The sequence below is a fragment of the Mauremys reevesii genome, linkage group 18, assembly GCF_016161935.1.
Source record: "Mauremys reevesii isolate NIE-2019 linkage group 18, ASM1616193v1, whole genome shotgun sequence".
NCBI lineage: Eukaryota > Metazoa > Chordata > Testudines > Geoemydidae > Mauremys > Mauremys reevesii.
In genome coordinates, this window is record NC_052640.1 from 1,244,153 (window position 1) to 1,271,489 (window position 27,337).

Here is a 27,337-nt window from a genome sequence, read left to right on the forward strand (position 1 = left end):
GGCTATCACCAGTGCAGCTCCACTCACTGGCAGCAAAAGTGTCAAGGTGCCGGGGGTACTCAGGGCTGGAATGGGAGCTGGAGAGTATGGCAGGTCAAGAGGCGGCTGCATTGGCAGAGCTGTGCAAGCGCTTGGTTCCAGAATAGCAGAGTGGTGCAGGTCAGAACTGAGGTGCATCAGCAGGGCTGTGTGCTGGGGGCGTGGGGGTTCCCAGGACGACTGTAGTAAGAGTGTATCAGGCGATTTAGTCCCTCCCTTTTAGTTCCGTTTTCAAACTGACTTTTTCCCTGTCGAGAAGTGGTATTTAAGGCCTCGGTTAGTGATTGTCGTTGCCTCGTCGAGTCAGTCAGTCACTGTGCAGGATAAAAGGCTTGCTGAAGGATATGCTTTGTAAAGTAATTGTATTTTGCAGTAAATGTATTTGTCACCGTGTACAATGTTTGCCCTCTTTGCCAACGTCTCTACTTAATCTCACACCAAAGTGTGACATTTATAAATACACGTTTGATACAGTTAATAACCTGAGAATGTAGCACTGAAATATTGAGCCATTTCCATAACTAGTCACAGCTGAGTATAGCAGCACTAGCCCTTGGACCTTTGATCAGCCCAGCTGTTTGAAGTCTCTGAGTTGTTAATTGTTCCCTGGTGGTGAGGGGTGGAGCTGAGCTGAGCTAAGCAGGGAAGACTTGGTATTAAAAAGTCACTTGCTGGGTGAACAGAGGCAGCCAATGGGCATTTTGAAGGGAGTTTGGAAATGGAGTGTGAGAGGCTTTCTTTCCAGGTTCAGCCGTACATGTGGTATCAAGATGGCCAGAAATGGAACAGTGGTGGTTACCTGCAATGGATGTGCCATGTACTCTTTCCTGCCTCAAGACAGAAGGAATTCCCTGTGCATGAGGTGCAAGCTGGTGGCTGTGCTAAAGGAAAAGATTCTTGGATTGGAGAAGCAAGTTGAGAGGCTACTAAGAATCAGAGAGGCTGAGGAGTTGCTAGTTAACTAGGTTTGAGGAAACACCAGTATTTCAGATTCAAGGAAGAATGGAGTGGCCCCAAAGGAACCAGTGAGAGAGGAGGCTTGGCAGTTTGTATCCACCAGAGACAAGAGGTCACTGTGGCATTCTACCCAGCTGGAGACAGATGAGCATAGGCTGTCTGTAGCCACCAGAGAGAAGAGAAGCAGGGGAAATTCCACACAGCTAGAAGTTGGTAGAAGTTTCATACCACTATCAGGTTTTCAATGTGGACATGGTGTAAGAATAAATAAATATATGGAGATATACCTATCTCATAGAACTGAAGGGACTGTGAAAGGTCATCAGGTTCAGCCCCGTCCCTTCGCTAGCAGGACCAAGTACTGATTTTACCCCAGATCCCTAAATGGCCCCCTCAAGGATTGAACTCACAACCCTGGGCCAATGTTCAAACCACTGAGCTATCCCTCCCCCCTCTCAAGATCCAGTGGGTCCAATGAAATGGAGAGATGTATGGGAGACAAGTGTGTATAGCAGCTCGGCCCAATCTGTACGAAAATCACACTTCTCTGCCAAGGGTTTTCTGGTCATCTAGACCAGTGGTCCCCAACCTTTTTGTCTGGCGGGTGCCAGACGAAGGACTGTGGCGGCGGTCGAGCATCTGCCGAAATGCCGCCGAATTTCTGCGGCATTTTGGCGGCGACGCCTCTCAATGACGCGATTGTCAGCAGCAAGTGGTGTCGTCAAGAGGCATCGCCGCCGAAATGCCGCAGAAATCCGGCAGCATTTGGGCGGATGCTCGACTGCTGGCCAGGACGCGAGCGCATTTAGAAGCCCCTGCGTGCACCGCATTGAGGACCTCTGATCTAGACAGACAATTCTTGTTGGAAATTCATAAAAACAAGAATGGCCATATTGGGCCATCTTGCCCAGTGTCCTGTCTTCCAACAGTGTCCGGTGCCAGATGCTTCAGAGGGAATGAACAGAATGTATTGACAGGTTTCAGAGTAGCAGCCGTGTTAGTCTGGATCCACCAAAAGAACAGGAGTACTTGTGGCACCTTAGAGACTAACACATTTATTTCAGCATGAGCTTTCGTGAGCTGCAGCTCACTTCTTCGGATGCATAGAATGGAACACACAGACAGGAGATATTTATACATACATATTTAGACGTGTATTTAGACTCAAAGAGCTAAATACAATCTATTAGTCTATTAGTCTAATAATCTATAAATATCTACCTGCGGAACAAATATTTAATAATTGTCTCTTCAATCTACCAGGGAAAGGTCTAATGTGACCCAGTGGCTGGAAGTTGAAGCTAGACAAATTGAGACTGGAAATAGCGCATGAATTTAACAGTGAGAGTAGAACATAAGAACGTAAGAATGACCCTATGGGTCAGACCAAAGGTCCATCAAGCCCAGTGTCCTGTCTTCCGACAGTGGCCAGTGCCAGGTGCCCCAGAGGGAATGGACAGAACAGGTAATCATCAAGTGATCCATCCCGTCGCTCATTCCCAGTTTCTGGAGAGTAATGAACTATTGGAACAGTTTACCAAGGGTCGTGGTGGATTCTCCATCACTGACAACATTTAACTCAAGATTGGATGTTTTTCTAAAAGATCGTCCATAGGAATGATTTTGGGGATGTTCTACGGCCTGTGTTACACAGCAGATCAGACTAGATGGTAGTCACGGTCCCTTCTGGCTTTGGAATACGGGCAGTTCTCTACTTGATGACGTTCAGCTTACGAACCTCCCTGTATATGACTCATGGCACACTTAGCCATGGCTGCAAAGTTCTGTGGGTCCTGCTCAGGGAGGGTCTCTTTCTCCAAAGGCAATGGGTATTCATGGAAGCGTTTGTCCCTTTCTTCCTGACATGGTGAAAGCTGTGGATATAAAAACCGACAGCAATAAAATGTCTTTAAAAAGCTAGCTTCCCTTTGGCTTTGAGTCTCCTTTAGAAAGGTAGTGGTCAAAAAAAGAGACTGTGCTCGGGACTTCCAACTCCAGCAAAAGTATCTGCCTTGCTGTGCAAAGTGACTGCTGGCTGGGTCTATCAAGAGTACCTCTTTAGCAGGGACACTGTAATTGCTAAGGCACAGTCATTGTGTCAGTGTTCTCTGACAGTGTCCTGCTTTTCAGTGCATTGGAATTTTGGAGTGATTTCCATGGGTTGCAGATTTACAGCATTAAATGTTTCCAGCTGAATCTCTGAAAGTTGCTTCTTGCAACATGCTTCTCTTTGTTTTCCTGGAGGCAGCTGTGCCCACTACATATGCATGAGCTAATAAAAGAGTTACTAATATTATTAACCATTATTACAGTAGTGCCTAAGGGATAGCTGAGAACAGGACTGCAGTGTGCTAGGTGCTGTACATAGAATCAGAGGCAGTCCCTTCCCTGAAGACCTGACAGTCCATAGATCAGACAGATACAAGCAGAATGAACAATGTGATGGTGGCAAACATCATGTTATTTTCATGACTATTTTGGCTTTGTTTTGTTGTTTTAATCCTTTCAGTGATGTTATGTCAGCAGGGGTAAAACCCCAGTTTGCAAAGCACCTGGGACTGAGTCTGTGTGTTAATAAAGCTAAAGGTCTTACAGGAGGGGAGAAAAGCTTTTCTACCCACAAGATGAGGCAGAAATAAAATGAATCAAAGACAGGTATTTCATGAAGCGTGTGGCAGGAGGCAGCCCTTGGGTTACTAGAAATAATGTGATATATTAGCCCTTGATTTAGCAGAGTCTGCTTTATACTAAAGAGGAGGCGACTGTAAATTGTGATGATTTGTGTAGACTTTCTGGTGTTATCTTGGCAAAAAAGGGCCATCTATACAGATAAATGCACTTGATCGGAAATGTGTGTGTGAATTTTTATGTATGCCAGTTTTCCATGATTACACAGTCTGGGGATGGGTATTAGCAGATCTGTATAAAATGATGCTTTGTAAAAACATCATCTGCAACCTTGGGAGAGAGACTCCAATATGTTTTTACCCCTAGTCCAGAATCTCAACAGATTTGGTGCATTTGCCCTCTAAGGACGTGATTTTACCATAGCCAGTATCCTCAGAATTTTAACTATAAGGAGAATTCCAGGTGAGGGGCTGCGGGTGTGGTGGGAGAAGGTCTTCTGCCTGTTTGTAGAGAGGATGGGAACTTCTGGGTAAAAATAGGAGAGGAGAGAGAGTGAAAAACAGGTTTTAACCTGAAAATATAAAAAGGGGATTTGCAAAAAGCCCACTTCCTCCTTGCAGATGCTGAAGGGCCAGGGACAGGAGTGAAGCATTGTGAGTATTCGAAAGGTTCCCAGCACAGAGCAGCTCACAGACATCATCCACTTTGGAAAGCGTTTCTGGAATTCTCCTGGTCAGAGATTTTGAAGGGAGAATAAGAGAACCTTGCTCCCAAAGTGAGACAGAAGTGAAGCGTGATTCTAGCAGCCAGTGCTGGTGAGAACCCCACTAATGAATCAGGAAATATCCTGGAGATGAGCAAGACACCAGTTAAATGCCAAAATGTTTATCAGCACTAGGTTTGATAGTACGTTTCACAATGGTAATTGGGTTATTTACTTTTCACTACAAAGCTTCCCAGTATAGACTGTAGATTAAAATAAAGTCGCTTATAAATGAAGGAGGCTTCTGGTCCTCTTTCCCCCTCATTTTAATTCAGTGCAGTAGTGCTGCAAATACCACCAGGTCTGTGACTGTGAAAATAAGCAATAACCTTTGTGTTCCCAACTTCTTCCAGATGCTGGTTCTGAACACTCCTCCTGCCCCCAAACCCACATTTGTCTCATTCTTTTCAATCACAGATTAGAAATCCCAACATCCTGACCCCCTCTGAAACTGAACATATTATCAGCTGAGGACTAAAACCATCATTTTCAAATCAGCGTGTCTTAGCTCTATTATTTTGGTTAAGAAGATATTCTCTAGTTCAAACAGGAATTAATTCAGGAAGTCCTATGACCTGTATTATGGGGGAGGTGCCAGAGTGGTCCCTGTTGGCTTTATAATCCATGAAACTATATTTAGGCACCTAAATCAAAAGCTTTTGATTTAGGTGCCTAACACCAAGCCCCCACAAGTTTGACAATTTTGGTGTCAATTTGTAATACAGGCTCAGACCCGCCCAGGTTTTTGTAAATAATTCAAGCTACATTTTCACAGCGTGGGGCATTAGCAGAAATTAAGGCCTGACTTATACTGTGTTATTACTGAGTACTTTGATATTGCAGCATGGCAGGTTGTTTGGGGTTGGGAGGTACGAGCAATAGATGAATGGTTTTGCTAAAGTACCCATCAGTGAAAAAGTGAGTGATGTTGATATTTTAATAGCCACCATTGGAGTTCAGAGTTAACACAACATTTAAATGAATGGGGATAGGTCACAGCTCTGAGCATTGTTTCAGGGTAGCCAGGGTGAGTACTGCATCTTGTATGTTAAAACTATGCACAAAGTCTGGAGCAACAGCTACAGACACCTTATTTATTAACTATTTACGTATATACAGGCATAGAACACTCCTGTAACTGTGTACGCAGGTTGCATTTGGAAGGTTTTCTTTGCAAACATAAAGCCTAGAAACATAATATTTTAAAAAGAAAATATTCATTCTGGAGTTAAATTCTGCAGCAAGGTGGTGGATTCCACTTCCTGTTTTGTCACTATGGAATAGCAGACAGCATGAAGCCCTGCCTATAGCATGTATTGCTGTGATGACTGCTACAATGAAATCCAGCAGAAAATAAGGCGAGGAAGGATATTTACTGATTGTATTTAACTGCACAAATGCTCCTTGCTGGGCTCAGCATGGCATGTTTATTAGACTAAAGTATGCCACTCTTGAGCGGATGTGGCAATAAATGAGACTTTGGCTGGTAGGAGTAGGTGGGTGCCGATATCATACACTGCCAGCCAACAAATGGGCTGCACAGAACATTTTAAACAGCTAATGTGGCTATTGTGACTATAATTCTTTCTCATCCATTATTTCATTGGCTCGAAGTGTTCCCGCTTCATAGAACCCAGCAAAATCAACAGTTGAATTTAATATGACTGAGTAATTCACATGGAACAGGTACTGACAGAGGTAATTCAGCCTCTAAATTATGATCATAAATTTCCACTGCATGGCGCTTCTGGGGGTGAGGGGGCGATGATTTTACTGGGCAAAGCACAGTCACTCAACTAATTAAACAGTGTAAGAATTCTGCAGCTGACATCAAGTGCAGCCGGCCTGCTTAGTGTGCATGCAGTTGGCACGCAGCATGGGTGCCTGGTAGGGTGTGCTTGCCTGGCACCAGTCACGAGCCAGCTTGGCTGTGTTTAAGTGCATTGTCAGAAATTGCCGCGCTTGACACTGAGACCTTAACTCCAGAAGAGCTACTGATCAGCTGATGAGCTCTGAGCTCCCTTATTTAGTGTCCTTATCGGAAACAGCACTTGCTCAGCTGGGGCAGGAGTCAAGCAAAGCAAGAAACCCTGACAGCTGAATCCGCCTCAGGATTCTTTTTCCTGCCCAAACAAATAGCTTCTAATACTCAAATCCTATTAGAACAGTTCCCAGTATTTCCAAGTATTAAGTTTTTTCTGGAGAACTATACATGACTTATCTCCTCTGTGATAGATATATTAGGGTTTAGATGTCTATTCTGCAAAAGACAGAGAAGGTGGGAGGGAGGAACTGAGGGGGCGGAAGGGTGACCGGAAATGGCACACATGGAATTGTTGTCATTTCTGACTCCCTGCACGATGACTCTGGGCTGTTTGTACGGCTGGGAAAAGCAGTGCTAACAATGGGGACTGATAGGTCTGGCCTGGTGTCGAGTGAGCTCTGAGTGTCTGTGCTCTGGACCACGGCTCAGCGCCTGCAGTGCCACACCTGTGGATGTAGAAAAGAAAATGTTTGACCAAGCAGGGTATAGCTGCGAATGAAAACAAACGTATTTGGCCCTTCACCCGCTATCTTAGAAAACAGCAGCTTTGGCAAGTGCATAAAATGTGCATTGGGCTGGCCTATGGCATAATACAAATGAATAAATACAGTAAATAGTTAGAACAACAAGAAAGCACGAGACCCAGAAAAGGAAAATGAACATCTCATTTCCTTGTGGAAGCTGAGTGCAAGGAAGAAACAGCACAGCTGATAGCAAGTGCATTTGGTTGTTAACAATATTTCAGTGTGATGTGTCAGAGGTATTGTTAGTTACACAGGAAACTGTCGTAGTCTCTGACTTCCATCCAGAGCATATCAATTTAAAATGCACCCAGCACCCTGAGTGGCTTGGAGATCTCCTGCATTGCTCCCAGGAAGCCTGTCTCACTAGTGTTCTCGGAGAAAGTGGCCTGATGCTCCAAAAGTGGAGATTTTCTTTTCCCTTTTGCTGTTATTACATGGATGCTCCCACTTAGCTAACTCATTCCTCTCAGACTGCAGCCTGTTTGAGCTTGTCGGAACCGCAGCTGATAAACTCCCCCCCAGGGTGGTGTGAGGTGAGCAGTCCCAAACTTCAGGCCTGGTGGGTGGGACCTCTGCTCGGGGGGCTGCCGAGTGGGAAATTGTCTCAATACCTGGTAAAGCTGCAGCATGCCAAGAAGGAAATGCCTACCAATGTTCAGTGCTGGTCTGGAGATTCAGCCTCAGGGGTGGGGCCAGTTCCTTACTGTGTGTCCATAGAGAGGCCAACCTCGCAGGTCGCTGTATTTGTATGGTTGTCCTGTTTGGCCGATTCACTTCTGGGTTCCGTCCTCGACTGATAAATATAGACAGACAATAAGTTACTGAACCATGGCAGAGGTTTATGAGCCAGACATGCAAGAATGGTTGAAAGTTAGAGAAAATGTATTTATTACAACACTTTTCATGGGCAAGTTATCATTTTGTCAAACTTTATTAGAGAAAGTAATTAATGGGCTGTAAAAGGTGCTAGTGCGTAGCCAGTAAAAGAGCTAGTCCTGTGCAAATTGGCAGTTTATAGATTTATGGTTCCTTCTTTCCCCATTTATTAATATGGAGAATGCGCAGGACGTCTGTTATATATGGGCTTATGAGCCACTGCGCGTCTGCACAGGGGCCATGACTCCGACAGCCCAGCAATGGGAAGGGGAGGATGAGCGCCCAGCGAGGGTGGGATTCCTATGCTTCTCCTTTGTTCACCACCAGGTTCTGTCTTTATGTGGCCGACAGTCTTAAAGATATGTGAGAGTTAAATAACACCCCTTCAGATCTGGGGTGAAATCCTGGCCGCACCGACGTCGGGGGAGTTTTGCCAGTGACTGCCGTGGGGCCAGCCTTTCACACTTGGAGACCTTGGCAGGGTGCAGACCCACAGCCTGCAAGCACCTGGATGCTCATTTCGCACAGATTTTCCAGGCAAGCCCTGAGCCCAGGATTCAGCGTGTCTCCTGTGAGAATCCCCAGGCCCTGGCAAGGGGCACCCAGGCTCTCCCTCAGAGACCACCCTTTCCCCTACTGGGGCACTGGGGCCAGCTTACTGCCCCTTGATGTGTCCGGCTGTTGGGGTGTTGACTGCAACGTTGGCGCCCAAAGGCTCCCTGGCAGTTGGGGCTGGTGGTTGGGAATTTAGGTCACACTGTGGTGAAAGGCTGTGCTGCGAATGTGCTAGGAGAGACCATGTCCCCAGGCCTTGAACCTGCCATCCCATCTTTCCTGCCAAGAATCTCCAGTCGGAGCAGAGCGGCCCGCCGCAGAGGGAGTCAGGAGGCAGATGGGAGCCTGTGGTCCAGAGGTGCACCCAAAGTGATGGTCCTGCATGGTTCAAGGAGGCATTTGGTCCATCGGCCTGGGAGACCTGAAAGGGGGAGAATGCTGAAACCACCCCGGGGGACAGGAAAAGGGAGGTGGCATGTCCCTGCAGAGAAGGAGGAGAATAAGCTGCATATTAAAGCCTCTGAGTTTGAAGTTTGGGTCTCTGCTCCAGGAGGCATCACCTGCTTCCTCTGGCTCTGATGAGGTCCCTGCAGGTTGCTTCCTATGAGACATTGGTGATATATTGCTCATCATAGCAAAGCTCCTTTTAAACATGCTGTTTATAAACACCATTTGTCACAAGGTTGCTCGTGAGAACTGGGTTATGAACAGCTTGTTCCATGGTTACTCATGAATGCCTGGCTGGACACACTGGTTTGCTGTTATAGGACTGTACGTGTGTGTGCATTGCTTTGTTATTGTAGGGTTGCGCAGGAGCTTTTTTAGTTCTATTATTTTGAAAATAAAAAGCATTGGATTGATTGTTCAAAGTAAGGCTTTACTTAAGAGCTGCATGGACTTTGTAACCAGATATTAGTTAAAAAAACACAAAAAAACCCAAACGAGGTGCTGTAGGTCAGAGACTGGTCCTCTCGATCTCTCAGTGCCCCTTTTAATTAGGGCTGCATCCCAGCAGTTTCACACCTTCGCTGTTGACCTATGGGGTTTCCCTCCCCAGGCACAGCTTCCAGCACATCAGCCTGCTCTGCATGCCATTTCTCTCTTGGGCTGGGCTGATTGTCGTTTTGTTTGGCTCAATTCTGCAGGATGTTCTCCTACGTTCATCGGACAAGTTGATATTCAAAGTGGCTACAGCAGCAAAACTAAACCCTTTGCTTCAGATTGTTTTGTAAAGATGCTCCTTACAGATGGGACTCTGTAAACCAGTTCAGGGCCCAGGCCCATCCTGTTCCTGAGTGCAGTTAGGACAAGATGCTTGGCCCTCTTCAAGAGTAAAGAAAAGAGTGCAAACTACCATAATTTCACCAATTATTTCACCTTTCGAGCTGTAGATCTGGATCTTTGGAATATCTGTTTCCAGATACCTTCTCCTCAGTGTTTACAAGTTCAACTCCTTCCCTTGTCACCACGACCAAGCAGCATAAACGGTGTTAGCTGCAGCACAGCAGAGCTTCCTATCCTCTCCTCGCTGCCTCAGCGTCTCTTTGAATCCCTATGTGGGACTTGCTCTCCGTACATAGAGTAGAGTGTTAATGTAATGAAATAGGAAGCAATCATGCCTGCTGGTCTTACCTATGGATTTCTCTCTCTCTTCCTCTCAGATATTTAAAGGAATCCCCAGTGTCGCTTATCTGTGATCAAATGGGGTAAAAGAACTGGACCAGTTGCTGAAAAGGATAGTGAGTTCCAAGCTCTTATTCATCTTTACTTAGGCAGTGAATAGGAGGAAAATACAATGTCCAGTGTTTAACTGCAAGGAAATGTTAGGGATGCCTGTGCTAGTCAGAGTGCTGATGAATTCTCCCAGCCTCTGTCGTCTAACTTCTGAAAAGAAAAGACATTGTCAGTGCCTTGAACCTGCCCTCCCCAGCACTGTGGGTTCTGGTTTTGTCTCTGCCACATGCTTTCTAGGGGCCCTTCAAGTCACATAATTTTTCTGTGCCCTGGTTCTCCTCTGTAAAATGGGGTACTGACGCTTCCCTCCTGGCAGGACTCTTCTGCGGATAAATCCCTGCGGGGGTGAGTTACTGGAGATGATGGGCATGAGAGAAAAGACTGGAAGGGACCCACATTAGGTCTCGTCATTGTCAGATACTGCACATCTCTCTTGCTGAGAATTGCACATGGGCAGCTATCGCTGTAGTATCTGAGCATCTTCCATGGAAAATCAACAGGGATGCCCAAGCCCCTGCTGGACTCCATGCAGTTTCCAGCAGAAGGTGGTGTGGACAGTTTCCCGTTGCCTCCCCGTGTGGCTGGAACCTGTTTACAGAAGGGTTCTCTAGCTCATCAGTGTTCTGTGCATCAGTCAGGATGTATCTAGAGCCCGGAAGACACAACCGGATATTATTTATGGGTGTGAGAGCTGCTGTGTCTCTTCACTGACAGGGACCTCAAGGATGCCGCTCTCCTCTCTTGAAATAATGGAAATATTTAAAATCAGTTTTGAAATGAAGCTAGACCTCTGCCCCTTGGTGTTGTAATGCGTTTCCCATAGCACCAAGCATGCAATGGTGAGATTCATCCTGTTTAAATATATCTGCCAGGCCGTCTCTTTAACGTGACCTTGGATACAAATGCTGCTGATTTTCGGCAGCAGGAGAGTTACTGCTCTGCTTTCCTCCTCGATACCCCGGGTGTCGACTTCATTTAAACCAAGTCATTCATTTTTTTTCTGCAGCTGTCAGACTCCTGATCTCAAAGCCCCCCAAGACTCCCCAGAGTTCATTTCTATGTTGATAACGCTGGCATCTGATAAACTCTCTGGATGGAGAGGGTGCCTTTGCAGGAGGTGGGGGTTATTAGAACAGTATTTGTAAGGCATGCAATAAGAAGAGCCATGAACTTTAACAACTCTTTCAGCAAGGGAATAGGAAATGGTTCCAGCTTAAACAAGTGTACCTTTTTACAGCCACACTAGCCACTGCTGCCCCCTTTATGCTTCTTTCACAAAGACAGAGGGGTTGGGAAGCTGTGGGATATAATCTTGGTGCCCAGGACAGTGGAGTGCCGATCACAAAGCTTATGGTTGAACCGTTGCAGTTAAAATAACAACAGGAGCTTTCTGGAAGCAGTGTGACTCCCTGCAGCCCCGGCTGTCCCATCTCTGTGCTAGGCTCTTTGCACAGCAGCTGGCTTTGGGCACAGTGGCCCCCATGGCTACTAGAATGATTCCTGGGTTTGGGTCCTGCCTCCACAGGTACCTGCTCCACCCTGGCAGGGTGACAGTTGAGATGAGAGAGAGGAGTTTCCCTATAGGATCAGGCTCGTCTCTGCAGCCTGGGTCCTGCTCCTGGGGAGCTGTGGCTGCGTTCAGCTGGGGAGGTGGAATGGTGGAAGGCAATTCATGCTCTACACCAGCTGCGGCCCTGCCGCAGGAGGACTGATCCTTGTAACAAGGGGACCCTTCCCATTGGTCTCTCTTGGCTTTGCCCAGTGCAGTCTGTCAGCCAAAGGTCCCTGTCTCCTTGGCCTGCCCCGGGACCAGTTCTGTGTGTGGTATCTTGTTTTCTCCTGGGGATTACGTTAATACAATTGATTGGTTTGTTTTAAATAGCTCTGGCTGCTGTGTCATTATTACTAGATGCTGCTGCATAATTTATTGATAGAAATATTGGCTGACTGGCAGAGGGGGGCATTGACTTTCACCTGTTAACCCTTTGCCTGCCCACATAGTCTCTTGTCGTTTGTACAGAACCACAAATAGTCTTGCTTTTTTCTCCCTCCCTGACAGGAATCAGGCAGGTGGGCTCTGGGGGCTGCTCTAGGGCCCAGGGCGGAGGGTGGGCAGACGAAGCAGAGTATCTATCTATTGTGAGTCTGTTGAAAGCTAGGAGTGTGTCAGCACCCCGGGGCCTGAACTGCTCCAGTGATCCCCATTCCCAGAGATGTGCCGGAAGGGAATAGGTCACAGCTCTTTCCTCCAGGGAACCAAGCCTCCCTCCCTCCTAAATGACACTGATGATTGATGGGGAGTGGGGATTGTTCCCCAGCTCCTTGCTTGGAACTCCAAGTGTTAGGAAACCTCGCCACGCAGCTCAGCTGCCTGGCAGCAGAGTAACTAAAGCCACTTTGGGGAGCTGCTGGCCAGATTCTGCTGAGCACCTGCTGTTTAAAAGATCAGAAACATGAAACCAGAACTTGCCAGTGAAAACAGGGTTTTTTGCTCAGGAATTAATGCTGCCAAGGAGCCAGTTAGAGAATCTACAATTGCTGCCTGCTGCTCCTGGTTTTGCTGCTATTTCTCCTCTTGCTAAACCGAGAGCCTGGCCAACACACCACAGCTCTGACGGACCTCCCTCCACTCAGGGTGAGAGAGCTGCTGAGACTACAGCCAGCATGTTAGCAACTGCTGCAGGCACGTGTTTGCTAGAACCCAGGTGGGACCACTCACTGGTTTAAGGTAGGCCCCTGAACAGGTATCAGATAGCATCCTGCCATCTTGGTCTAGATCTGAGCCAATGACCTAGAGAGGAAGGTCTCTGTTTGAGTTCTGCTTTCATTGCTGGAGACCAGCAGATAGCTTACAGCAAAAGATTATTGGTTCTGCATTAGTCTATGGGAACTGGGAGATAGCTAGTTATATACCATCCTAAAATGTTTTCCATCTCTCATGATCTCTGTTTGCTCTTTCTGCAATGCTGACATTCTTGTGGATGTTAATTTCTATTTCTTGCAGCCTGTGAGTCCAGCACGGAGAAAATATTCCAGGTATCTTTCCTGTCACTTCCTTCATCTGGCTGGTCTCCTGTTGACCACTAGACCACCCTGGGTGTATTTCCAGCTGAAGTTTTGCTGCTGTCAACAGCAGAGATCCACTCAGTTGTTAGAAGCCAAAAAGCTATTGCAGAGGGAAGGCAACCGGACCTTATAGAATTGTAGGACTGGAAGGGACCTCGAGAGATCTTCTAGTCCAGTCCCATACACTCATGGCAGGACAAAGTATTATCTAGACCATCCCTGACAGGTGTTTGTCCAACCTGCTCTTAAAAACCTCCAATGACGGAGATTCCACAACCTCCCTAGGCGATTTATTCCAGTGCTTAACCACCCTGACAGGAAGTTTTTCCTAATGTCCAACCTAAACCCCCCTTGCTGCAATTTAAGCCCATTGCTTCTTGTCCTCTCCTCAGAGGTTAACAAGAACAATTTTTCTCCCTCCTCCTTGTAACAACCATTCTTCTCATTCTTCGCTTGGGCTCAGGAGTCAGGCAAATGAAAACAAAGCTTGTCCAGCACTCAGTGTGGTTCGCTTTTCATATTGCCAACATGCTTCACTGGGCTGATGGATGGCTCCCAGCAACACAGCCCAGCCCATGGCCTCAGCACGCCACTGTGAAAGGACACAAATGTATCAAGGGATGTGTGTGTCCAGATTCAGCTTCCTATGGTTTCAGTGGGAGATCAATACATGCGTCCAAGAGCAGAGTTTGGCTCTAGCTGGGGCAAGTTTGCAGGCAGCCATGGGTGAACTTGAGGGGTTTTATAACTTTGGTTTGGGTGCATTTTGAGCCTCGCCTGAATCACCCGAACCTCTTGAGTGTGTAAATGGGGATGGACTTTCATGTGAAATGACTGGAACTGCATTTAGGCCAGAAAGGCTGTTTGCATGGTATCCTGGTGCTTCCAGGCTCCCCCAGAACCTAGGATGTGAGAATGAGCCCCGGTTGTCAACGCTATCTGGATTTACTTGAGCTACCATGAGGCCTTGTATTGGTCTTCACTGCCCAGCCCAAGCTGGTTCCCCCTTCCTAGTCACTGGCTCTTAAAGCCTTGGAGAAAGTGTTTTGGGATGAATCTTTTCAGATGGGCAATATCCTCCCTAAAAACACATTAAATATGTTTAAATAGCAGAGGGGCAATTAACGTAAAGGTGTGGCCCAGTTTCTGCCAATGGCGACAGTTTGATGACAAATTCCTGTGCACCAGAAATGTGGTGAGCCTCACAAGAGGCCCCTGAGGGAGGAAGTTTAACCCGGTCACCAGGACTGAATGGGATACATGAAGTTTGTAGAGATCCTGGCACTCACTCCCGGCCTAATACGCAAGTGTTTCCATTGACTTTGGTTTTCATTGCTCCACTTCCCCTGCAAAGTGCATTTTAACCCCCCGGGGTTGTTTTTCAGTAAGTTGTATTGCTTGCTCTGGTGTTAACGCTGGGTTTGATTGCAGTTTGTTTTTCAAGTTGGCTTCTCCGTCATTGCAGTGAATGGGCAGTGCAGCCACATGCCCATTGCTAGGTACAGAACTGTCCTGTCATGAATAAGTTGTTTCAGCCTGGAGTAGTCTGACTTGGATGGGCCTCCCCTGATGCCTATGTGTGTGTTATTTTGTTCTTCAGACCTGTTGCTGTGAGAGGGTAAATTCATCATTGTGGTGAGCCAATGTGGGCAGGGGCGGCTCTAGCCATTTCGCCGCCCCAAGCACAGCGGCACGCCGCGGGGGGCGCTCTGCCGGTCCCGCGGCTCCGGTGGACCTCCCGCAGGCGTGCCTGCGGATGCTCCACCAAAACTGCAGGACCAGCGGACACTCCGCAGGCACGCCTGCGGGAGGTCCACCGGAGCCCTGCCTGCCGCCCTCCCGGCGACCGGCAGAGCACCCCCTTGGCGTGCTGGGGCCTGGAGCTGCCCCTGAATGTGGGGATCACATTAGTAGGAGGCAGTTACTGTATTTTCTCAGTTCATAGCTATATACGTGATATTTAGAGCATTTCTGGTGAGTTATGGCATGTGATAGGTTCATGCACCTTGGAAGATCCTTATCCAGTGATGGCAGCAGTTATTTGACTTTCCATCTCAGCCCTCATTACTATGAAAGGGTCAGAATTATAGCTGAGCCGTGTCACCAGCTGCTGCAGCCAGGCTCCGCATATCAGCTCGCTGTTTTCTTTAGAGACAGTAAAGGGGGAAACCAGCTCTGGCCTTTCATCTCTCGCTGCTAATCCTGCCCCAGGGTTAGCGCTCTGTGTCAGACCAGGGATTCCTTAATTCACAGCATCCTTTTCAGCAGCTCTGTTTTTCTTGGACATATTCCTAGCTCTAGGATCAGAAAGTGCTCACTCAAGAGATCCATTTAGTAAGGGGGTCAAGAGCTGGTTTTCTCACTTCTGGCGCTAAGCGAGAGGTAATAGGTAGTATCCATCTTTGTGGTTTGAGTAAGACATCTTATGGGTCAAACTCTGCTGTCAGGTGCACCCATGTGACTCCACTGACTTCACTTCAGTGACTACAGAATTTGGCTCCAAATACCACCCCCCATCCTGACTCCCACACCTCTCTATCCACCTCCTCACAGAATACTGCAGACTAGCAGCTCACGATTAATTTGCCAAAGAGGATGATGGCCTATTCTCTGACTGAAGAAGCAGTGATTGCCTGGACACTACAAACCCCTCTGCCATTTTCAGTGGAAGATTTTATATACATAATTTATAAATACTTTGTTTATTGGTATATTATTTTGCCATTGTGTATTTATTACCACCAGTTATAAAATCCCTATATGGACAAGGAATTTGAAAAAAATCAGACTGCGTATATTGAGGAATAAGTCTGTTTTCCTTATTCTAATAAAGTTCCTTGTTCACTGTTCAAAAAAAGAGACTTTGTGATTCTTTACCATTGTCACATGACAGTTTCCATTACTTCTCGTGGGACACTAATCCACTGCCTAATTGTTTTTATTGTATGTTTTGTACTTACTGTATATAGTGCCATAGGTGTGTATGGTTCTTTAGAAACAGAAAGATACAACTCTTTGCCTCAAGGAACTTCAAACCTTAATTTGAACAGAAACAGAAGAAACAGTGTAAAGGGATGCAGGCAACTTGGAACGTAGCCATTAAAATAAATAAAGAGTTACCAGTAGTTTTAGGTGCTTCACTTGCTGCTGAGTTCCTCTGCCAGTTCTTGTGGTTTTTAAAATCACATTCTTCTACTTTTAAAATGTTTCCCCCTCCACATTTGCGGTGTGAAAGACCCCGATAAACAACAGGGGGAATTGACTGAGCAGGGAAACAGCCTGACTGCCTGTATACAGACTAAAGGAGCAGAGAAAAATATTTTTCTCCTTTTTTGTTTTAGTGATGAGTTTAATTTAAAATAATGGTAGATGAAAAAAATGTCAAGGGAAGTGTGATTTATAAGCTGATATTGTCCCTTTAAGGATGATGTGTGAAACTCAACTACACTTGTGCTGCTTCATCGTGTAAGGATGGATAGAGCCTGGAGCTTAGGAGATATGAATGTGGAGTTATTAATGATGCTGATTAGAACCTATCTTTATAGAGTGCCATGATCTAGAAGGGTCCCAAAGGTCTTTATAAGCTGTGTAGTGTGTGCGACCCAGAGGCATGAGGGGATGTCCCAGTGAGGGTGTGGCTGAGGCATAACTACCTATCGGCAGGATATTGAAGATGGGAGCACGTTACCGTTAGTGATTTTTAACAGCATCTGGTATTTTTAAATTTGACTTTCCTCATTATGGTCTATTTTTTTTAGAGGTCTGAAAACCTCAAAAAGGCAGCTTGGGCTATTTACCCTGAGCTTCTAGGCTTAGCAGGAAATGTGGACGCAATTAGAAAATACGTCATCTATTGATGGGACACCTGAGATTGCAGCTTTACTCAGCACCACAAATGACTCATTTTGGCTAACCTAGTGCACCCAAAACCCAATGGGTTTAACCAGTAGCCCATTCGGGGACGGGGGAGGGCGGGATTTCACTCAATACAGATGTTGCGTTTCATTCATGCTTTCACTTTCAAACCAATACCCATGGATCCAAACCACAGATTTCTACCAGCGATGAAGAAAGCACTGGACATACCCAGCTCACTTCAAAGCTGCTTGATGAAGAATCAGAACTAAAGTGTTTGTAACTCAGGAGAAAGTGGGGTGGTGACCCCTTCATGACACTTCCAACTGCTGCTCCAAAGTCATTTTGGCCTGAATCATCTGAACACTGTGATCTATGATTGCCAATTAAATCAATTCAAACCAATCCCTTGTATCATAGGGAAGAGGAAAGCAAATCCAGCTGTGAAACATGAGAGAACTGAGACGCTGCCGCATAGATTCACACAAAAGAAAACATAAAACACATCAGAAGCTGGAGAATTCTGGGCAAGAAGGTACTGTACATTTTGTGGAAAATTCAACATCCTCTAAATTCCAGAAGAACGCTTGGAGCTCTGGCCTCCGGAAACACAAATGCAAATTGCAAGGTACAGTTTTAAAGCTGTGCACAGGAGACGCTCACACAGAAACTCCAGCTCCAGGAGCTGGTAAAAGGATTTATGCCTTAATGCCCACACACTGCTTTGTAACTGTACCCATTCAAGTAGCCCGAGAGTGCACATCTCCTCCTAACGGGGCTGGAGCTCAGTTGTGTACTGTTTGGGATTTCTGGGTGCTTAATAACAGAAATCAAATAACAGAAATCAAATCTTGTAGCAGCAGAGATGTATAAAGCAGACTTGAATACAGACTGTCCTTACAATATGTTATTAGTTAGGGAAGAGTAACTCATAAACCAAAATATTACCAGGCTATTTAGAGATTCTTCAACTGTTATACACATATCAACAACAAATAAATGAAGCATTTGATAGTGTTTCTCCTGTGCCAGGAAATCCTCCTGTTTCCTTTCCTGACCTAAAGAAAGGGCAGACCTAAGGCTGTTTGGATGAATGCAGTGTGCTGTGACAGTGGATCCTTTCCAAGGCACTGCCAAGAATGTGTAATCTGACTGCAGCAGAAAATACGTGTAAATATCTTCCCCTCTAGAAAAAAAGCAAGGGAGCAAAACATCTTGATTAAGCAGCAATGCAGAGTGTATGGACAATATTAGGCAAAGGCAGTTTCCCTGTAGGTGTTAATAGGTGCCAAGACTGTCAAATGAAGTGTTCGATTTCTTATAGTAGTAAGAGCCAGTTACTGCCAAGCTTACCTAAAATCCTATCTCCATTATACTGTGTGAGCTAATGCGCCTCGTGCTTTTCCCGTTTCATGGTAATGCACTGTTAGAATGGAATAGCTCTTTCTCTGTCTCAGCACAAGTCAGCATCGCAACTTCCTCCACTGACGGAGCAGGCTCCTAGCATCTGTCTTCTTGCTAGAGATGATGCCTCACCACTAAATTCATTTCTGGTTCTCTTCTTCCCCAAGTGCATTGATTCTGCACCCTGTACAGAGAAATGGAGAGCTCCCTGCAGTGCTAACCCTCCTGCCAGCATTCTGACTCCTCCTGCTCCAGCCTCTCATGCCTGGCCCCTCCCTAGAGCTGGCATGTCATGTGTGCAAACTTATTCTGATACAAAGGCCGGGGGTGGAATTTGGATTCCTAGTTGCTGTACTGATCCAGAGTATTGGTCTGTCTCATTGGGTATCCCATCTCCTGCCGTGCTGTTAGACCATTGGCCCCTCTAGCCTGTTTATATAGCACCAGAAGTGTGCTTAATGCTTTACAGATGGCGAGAATTCAAGGTACCTGCCTGAACATTGGAAACCTACATTCGATACCATACAGACAGAGGGGTTGGAGGGGCTGTGCCATAAAAGCCGAGTGGTGGAGCTATGGGTATGGCAGCCCTTTATGTTTGTGATTGAGGGGGCCCAGCAGCTCGACACCTTGTATTCCAGGCGGGGGGGAGGCACAGGCTCTGAAGGGAAGGGCAGCCCTCCCCCAGTAGAACAGGGACGAAGCTTTCCTCAGGCTTCTGATGCAAAGTGTCAGTGCCATCCCAGGTCCGTTACGAGTGAGTGGAGCACCAGGATGCACTCCGATTCTCAAGGGGGTATCAAAAGGGACACTCTGACCCTGGGCCAGGATTGGCAGCACTTACTTCCTGCCCACAGGGCAGCTGGTCCCTATGGAAAGGGACGGGGCAGGACTTAGTCCTCGAGACTGCTCGGTGGGATGGAAAATGGCAAAGAAGATGGATGAATCTATGTTATTGTTGCCCCTTTTTGACCCGAGCAGCTGCTAGTCAAAGTTTGGGGCCCTGTGGTGTTTCAGCTGGGGGTAGAAATCTGTGGTGGTCCGGTAGTTCTTTGGTGCAATTTTGTTTATTTACAAAGAATGCACAAAGCCTGCTGCCTCCAAACACAAAAGGAATCAGACATCTTTTCAGCCTGCACCTCAGCCCAAAAACCTCTCCCAGGATTTTTCCAGGGTCAGCCATCCACTCTTAGCTGCACCTCCAAGCTGTCTCGCTCCCTCAGTCTGTTATTGTCTGACTTCAGTTTCTGAGATGGCGTTCTCTCTCTCTCTCTCTCTCTCTGCACGCATACACACCCCTCCAGGACTCAGCCAAGGGCGCCTAGAGGGTTCACACACACCTCGTGTCTTAGGTGGGGCTTATGCTTGCAGTTATATGGGTGAGTTCATACGTACTAATCTCAATGGGGTTCTAAATCAACCTATAACCTCATAACATTAATTTCTAGCATCCGTTGCCATTGCTGTTCAGGGCTCCCAATGTGAAAACCCTACATCAGACCACTCAGCTTCACATAATGGCCCTTGGGGTGACATGCTGCATCTAGGGCACAGCACATCCCCAGTAGACAGGCTGCACATAGGGTGTGTGGGGACAACGCCAACCGAACACACGGGAGCAAATTCTATGGTGCCTTCATGGGACTGCATGGAGTGTAATAAGCCCTGAGTTCGGCCCCAGGACGTGAGTGAGTCACCAGCCCCCCATTACGTCATGAGGTGCAGCTGGGGAGGGCGAGAAAGTTCTGTCCCGTCTCTGCCCATGGGTTTGGAGCCACGCAGCCAGAAGCACTGAGCATTTCTGCTGACTAGGGCGTAGTGCCGGGTGTACTGGGAAAAGTGAGATTGCTGTGAAGAGACCAGTGCATTCACTGTGCTTGTGCTCCTGCAATCGGTGCGTTACAAAGGACACATTGTCTTGCCAGTGTAAATAACACAACAAAAGCATCAGGCTGATGACTCCATGTTCTCTGGAATCAGTGCATGCAGGGGCGGCTCTAGGTATTCTGCCGCCCCAAGCACGGCAGGCAGGCTGCCTTCGGCGGCAGCCTGCGGGAGGTCCCTATCCCGCGGATTCAGTGGCACGCTGGCGGGAGGTCCGCCGAAGCTGCGGGACCAGCGGACCCTCCGCAGACAAGCCGCCGAAGGCAACCTGCCTGCCACCCTCGCAGCGACCGGCAGAGCGCCCCCCGTGGCTTGCCGCCCCAGGCACACGCTTGGCGTGCTGGTGCCTGGAGCCGCCCCTGAGTGCATGTGTGTGAATCTGTCCCTGCTGTGTACTGTGCAGCCCATCACACCCACAGCTTAGACTGCTCAGCAGGCAGAAGAGCATCTCACTCACCGCACGTGCATCTTTGGGTTCTGTTTGGGGGTGGGTTCCTTTGAGCCCCTAAATGTTGTTTTCTTGCCATTCTGGCCTGTGAGGAGCTGAGAACCTGTGACCTGCACATCCTGACGGTGCAATGGCACCTCGCTGCTCTCAGCCACTTCTTGAAGACCTGTTGGGAGGCTTCTCTGCCTTGCCCACAGCCCTACTGGTGGATGGTCCCACTCCTATGCGGTATCTGTTAAATCAATAGGGGGCAATGCGATGGGCCCAATGTCAGCAATATGCTAATGGTGTGAGTTACGCGTCTTCCCCCTCTAGCCCCACGGGGCTCATAACCCTGTAGGAGAGCTTGGCACGTCAGTGGGCTGGATACGGCAGGGATGGGCTGGTTGTCTCTCAGGGGCTGGATACCCCAGAGCTGTGCCTGGCTGTGCACTGGTGGTATTAAGGGAGGAATAAAGCAGCTCATCTTAGATTGCTGGTTATTTTTTTCAAAGATGCTGTTTGTATTGATAGATTTTTGGATGATGCTCTAGCAAAAAAAATCAATGTCCCACTGATTGTACCAGGAAGGGCAGTCGATGGGTGAAAAAGCTGCAGCAGGCGTATTGGGAAATAGATTTTTCTGCCCTCCAGACATTAGCTTGAAATTCTTTGAAATGAGGGGAAAACAATCTGTGTCAGAAATGAAAAATTAAGGAGGTTAATAAAAAGGAGGCTCCTTTTCCCCTTTTTATTTTGTTTTCCAGGATGTCCTTAGACTTGTATGGGGGCCTTGGCTCCATTCACAGGCCCTGCTTTGCCCCCCTGCCTCCCACTGCTCTCACGCCCTCCGTCTGGGAGGACAGAATTTCAGTGTGTATAACTGTAGATGTGTCATCTGTAGAAATATAAATTCCTCAGTGTCCCCCAGACTAAGTGCTACGGCCATAGCTGTTCTGTGTTCCCATGACTACGCAACAGCAGATACACCTGCATGCGCACATTGGTAGTAGGTGTGGGGCAAATGGTTCTGTTAGTTTTTCGGTTGTTGAAGACACCAGGTTGTTGCAGCTTTCAAAGGGCGGCTGCTTGACTGAGGTTATTTGCTGTAGGGCATGAATGAGCAATTATTTAGGGTCATCCTAGGGGAAAAGCAGCTTAGTCCATAAGAAAATGTTCATACTCAATTGACACACATGCACACAAATTCACAACCCCCCACGTATCCACCCAGGGCAGTTTGCTCAACTTCAAAACAATGAGTGCCCAGAGTCCGCTGAGCTCTCTCTTGGTTATCAGCTCTCAGAGGGAAAAGCAGAGCAGGAAATTTCATGCTGTTGTTTTTCTGCTTTGGATAATTGTCTGTGCCTCAGCCTTTCCAAACAAAATGCCTCTCTCTGTCTTTCTTTCCTGTGGGACCACTTGTTCCCAGTCCCTTGGGTGGTCTTTTTATGCAGCTTTTTATCCACTCTGTGGTAGGCTTATAGGCATGTCTCCAGAGAGTTGGAAAACCTCTGCTTGCTCTACCCTGCTGCAGAGAGAAAAATGAACTCCCAGAGCCTCATCCAGATGAAATTAAAAAGAGGGAAGAAAATGAAGAGAGCTTAAATAATGAGAGGATTTTTCATCCCCACTGAGCTGGGGGTTTGATTTCTACCTGATCCTGGCAGCTGCCTGAACGAGATCCCTGCAAATGTGTGCACACCACAGAGCCATGCATCCACTGGACTGCAAGCACGTTGTTGTCTGCAGAATTACCACTCTAGGCCGCTTGAGCCTGCTAACATGGTCACACACCCATCTTTACTGGGTAGGGCTCTATGAACAGGACTTGCCACTTTCTAATACTGACTACACTATTAACAGAGAGTCAGAGGTGGGGAAGGCTTGTTGGGTCCCACCTAGTGAAGAGACAGCTATCCATGCTGGATAATTTATTCCCTGAGACTCAGTGGGAACCTAGGTCAGCCCATCGGCTGTTTGCAAACTTTGGCCAGGCATATCGTACAAAGTTTTGCCAGCACAGAAAAATGTTGGTTACGGGTATGAAAAAAATCACCTCCCTAACTCACAGAGCTATGCCAGCAAAATCCCTGCTGCAGACACAGCTTCTACCAGCACAAGACTCCTGTTCCAGTGTGGTTGTCTGGGGAGGTGGTTTGACTGTACCAGCAGAAGAACAGCTGTGTCTCCACTGGAGGGCTTTTCTGGTGTAGCTGTGTGCATAGACTGTCACTTACACTGCGATTCACCGTTTGCTATTCACTGTTCCTATGCAGCTGTGTGTGGTCGATTGGTCATTTAAGTCACATGGCATTTACTCTGCTCCCTGAATGGAAGAGTGAAACTTCTGTGGCCAGGAGGAAGGAAATCAGAGATTTGAAGATGGACATATCTGCCATGAGCCTTTGTGTGGCCAATCGTCCCAAGCGTGTCCCACGGTTCCCCTCGCCCCAGAGGACCCTCTGAGCCTAAACAGTGAATGATTTGGGTCAGCTGTGAGTCCTCTTATTACGTCTCCAAGCTCTTTAGGGCAAGGTGAAGAGACTTGTGCTTTTTAGTTCTGGAGGTCCCTGGCATAGTTCTTGATGTTGGCCAAAATGGAAGCTGTAACATGCAAATTCATGTCCACACTTTGGACATTTTCTGCAGGAAGCAGGAGGGAATTACAAAGATGGCTGCTCCCCCAGTCCTGCTTCTCCTCAACACTTGTGAGTATGAAATGCTGTGCAGAAGATTGTTTGTGATTTGGGCTGATGTGTCCATCCATTGTCCTGACATTTTTTGAAGGAGCGGTGAGTAGTGAAATTGCCCGAAAATCAGTGGAGAATTTTTGTTTGCACAAAACTCTTGTCTATATTATAAATGTATCTGCCCTTACTGTCTCTCAGCTCTTCCCCTGTGGCTCAGAGAAGTAAAGCTCTGGGTATGCAGAAGACAGCGAACTGGCTAATTAGTTTCCAGAGTAGTCGGGGCAGAGAAAAGGGGGGAAGGAGCCGTGATCCTTCTGCATTCATCCTCCTATTCTGCAGGCATGCTGGAGCCTCTCTTCTTCCAGGAGAGGTTCTGTGAGTGGGTGTGAGAAGTGGGCGGTAGGCAGAAAGGAGCAGCTCTCTTCATGGCATGCGTCCCTTGGGCCAGGTGCATTTCCAAGGAGAACCCTTGGAATCCCGGCGCTCCTGCCCTAGAGCGATGTGTGTGCGTGGCGCAGGCCGCTGGATGACTGTCCCCTGCCCCCCGGTCTGCAAACCCCTCTTACAGGGGAAAGGGGCTCTGGCAGTGTGGGGCTCCTCCGGCAGCTGGACTGCCCTCTGCGTGGACACCCCTACCCCACCATAGACCCCTCTCTGTGTGCAGGTTTCTCACAGGGGAGAAGCATGCGGCACCTGGCGCATTGATTTCAAAGGACTCAAGCATGTTCTCTCTTTTTAGCCACCCCTTCCCCTAGAAATAGGCTAATTCCAGGCCCAGGGGCTCACAACACCCTCCGCTGCCTTGCTGTGCTTCTGAAAGTCTCCCAGCTGGTTTCCAGGGTAAGCACGGCCTGCGGCGATGCCCTCAGCCAGCCCTTGAAGGACCTGGCTGGGCACCAGGGAAACGGCAGTAGTGGGCCGTGCTTTAGGATGTGAGTGAGAGGTGGCAGCAGGAGTGATGGGAGGGGCCGCATGCTGACACCCACTGCTTTTATGACGAGGGAAACAGCCCACTGCCTACTGAGGGGCAGGCAGGGCTCGGGGCCTTGCTGCTGCCTGGCAATCTGACAGTCTTCGGCCTTGCAGGGCTGGATTGTCATGAGTTCAGCATGGCGGGTGCTGGCCATCAGAATCTGTCTGTCTATCGATCTGTCAGTTGGCTTGTGGGTGCTCGTCCTGATGAGCCACTGATGAAGGAGAGAAGGAACAAAGGCAGAAGCAGACAGGAAAGGACTGGTCATTGCTGTATCACATAATCACCTGTAGGCTTAGGGACAGGATGCAAAACAAATGTGTGACGCAGTTATTGGGTGCTCTGCGTCAGAGACATGGAACGCCTTGCTCTGTGTTTCACCTGCAACAGCTGAAGGCATCGCTACCGCCTGAGAGAGACAGGGAGGTGCCCTGCTGACCTTGCTTTGGCTTGGTGTGAAATCACCCTTCGCTGCAGAGGGCAGCATGAAAACCTGAACTCAGCCTTAACAGGCACAGTGTGTGTGACCAGGTCTCTGCCTCTGTGGTCCTGATTTCAGAGAAAGTTCAGCCAGTGAGTGTACCAAAGCATGGGCAGGATGGTGAGCAAGCGGGATTAGATCATACAGCTGGGAATCCATTGAAAGTGTTTTTAAAAGTATAAATATGTAAAAGAATAGGAACACGCTTTCCCCAAGAGTCCCTCAGCGTAGGCTGCTGATTGCTTCCGTCATGGCGGAGGTGGGTCCCAGGGAAGGAGCTGAAAGAGGAGAGGGTAGTGACTTTGCAGGTTAGTGTGAGGGGGTGCTCCATGTGTGAGGGGCAGCATGCAGCACAGAATACAGACAGCTTGGGGGAAGTGGCCAAATGGGTGACCGAGGTCGTATATACCATGTGTGCAGAGATGGTGTCCGTGTGCTAGATAAAGGTATCACATAATTGAGGACTGTGTCACAGGTCTTTGGCCCCTGTCGCCTGCCCACTAATCCATCTCCCTGGGACATTCTGTAAGACAACAGGGACTAGCCCCGTAAACAGAGAGGTCCCTGTTTGCAGGCAAGTTGATCCCTATTTGTCTACAGTAACAGAGCACTTGGAACTCACTTGTGTTAATGCAGAATGTGGTGTGTGCCTGGGACACCAGAATCAGGCATGTTGTTTGGAGTGGGTGAAGTGGGGAGAGGAATCGGCATTTTTGCAAGACTTGCCAAACATGTTGCCTTTGATCCTCCATCCCCTCAAAAAATATTAGCTCTGGCCCTCCTCAAAGGAGCACAGACACAGAAGTATTAGACTCTACTCTGACCACATGGGATTGCGAGCAAAGCACCTCTCCCTTCTGTGCCTTCATTCGTCAACTGATCTGCTCTGCTCTTGCCCTAACGAGTTTGGGACCAAGCCATCCTAGAGATCACTGCTCTTCAGCAGGAATGCTTAAGCAAACAAGTCCCTGGTTTAAAAGGAGGCGTCTGAAGGCAAGGTGTTCTCTGAAGAGCTCCCTCTCAGCCCTGGTCCTGGGTAAATTGGCTTTGTTTCCCTGCCACAGACCTCATCTCATGTTAGTGGGGGTGGGGGGTGCACAAATATGGGCCTTTGGCTCCTCGCAATGGTGAACCCGGGGCTCACCCTGACTGGCTTTGGAAGGGAAGGGGACACCTCAGCTACTCGTCGTCCCTTTGCGGATCTCCTTTCTAGCTCTCTCTTCTCCTTTCGCCGTCTTGTCTGACCCTGGTTTGTTTAACTGCACATGGGGTGCCAAGGGAATTTGTATAGAGGATGCTCACGGGCTCTCTTCCATGCAACACAGCATTGTTCAGAGCTCCGAGGCAGGAAGCAGACACCTCCCATCCCTCAAAGCAGCTCTCACTCCTGCTGGGAAAGTTTCCAGCTGGGATCCAGTTAGTCACCAGAGTCCATTTGGTTACCATTGCAGCCTTCCGCTGAAACCTACTGAGTAAGTGTCTGATGCCTTGTGTCCAGCTTTCAGGAGGGGCCTGGCTGGAGGTGCGGAAATCCCGTGAGATTCAGGTTTGAATGTGGACACTTGGATTATGTTGGTGAGCGCACTCGGTCTCTCTCTTCAGCAACCCAGGGTGCTCCCTCCCTCGTGTGGGCATGGCCTGAGCATGCGTCTCCAGGCACTGTCGCCATTGCACCTTGAGACTGATTGGCCCCACCCAGTCAGTTCCCCTCCCCCCATTTGTCCATGCACCTCAGCCTTGCCATATCCCCTCTCTGTGCATTGCGGGAGCAGCCAGAGGCCCCACAGGAAGGACTCCGTTCTGCTGGGTACTGCACAGACACATGGAAAGACATGGCCCCTGCCCCAAAGACCTTACAATGCATTGAACGGTGACTGCTGGTTTAGTGCTGTATGTGAACTGCTTGGAACGTGGGGATCCGGAAGTCAGCTCCCAGCTCCTCTGCCCAAGGAGGATTTGGTCTGTGTTTTAATAAACACTTGTTTTTAGCGTTTGACTTGCAGAGCCCAGGTGAGTGTCCCTTGCCAGCCCCCCGCGCTAGCACCAGGTGCAGCTCCTCACGCTGTGCAGCAGCCTGCCCCTCCATACCCAAACAGGACGAAGCAGAGAACTAGCCCCCCCGGCTTGCAGCTGAGCTGCTGTGCACTGAGTGCCGGTACATCTCCATCAGCATTACAGCTTGAGCCAAGATTTATTGGTAGGCCCCTCAGGAGCGAGATGGTGGTGGTGGGGATGGCCTGGTTTTATTGTGGGATTTAATATCTCCTGTTGCATTTATTTGGAAGTGTGCTGATTAATGACATAATAGAACTGAACCCATTATTCTTACACGTAATGAAGAGTTGTGACTAAAAGTTAACGGACCATTTACCACCTTCTGGAGACTCTGCAGCTGCATTTCCACAGCTGCATCCATTTCAGTAAATACACTGAA

General features: G+C 48.1%; 1 long non-coding RNA gene across 1 annotated transcript in view; it reads right to left on the reverse strand.

The window, feature by feature from the left end:
• Positions 1-5,558: 5,558 nt before the first annotated feature.
• LOC120386416 overlaps positions 5,559-27,337 on the reverse strand; it is a 28,908-nt gene continuing 7,129 nt past the window's right edge. Inside the window, exons 2-4 of the long non-coding RNA XR_005589708.1 lie at positions 16,147-16,222; positions 7,605-7,748; positions 5,559-6,877 (exon numbers count right to left, since the gene is read on the reverse strand). This is a non-coding gene — a long non-coding RNA (uncharacterized LOC120386416). The remainder of the gene's footprint in view (positions 6,878-7,604; positions 7,749-16,146; positions 16,223-27,337) is intronic.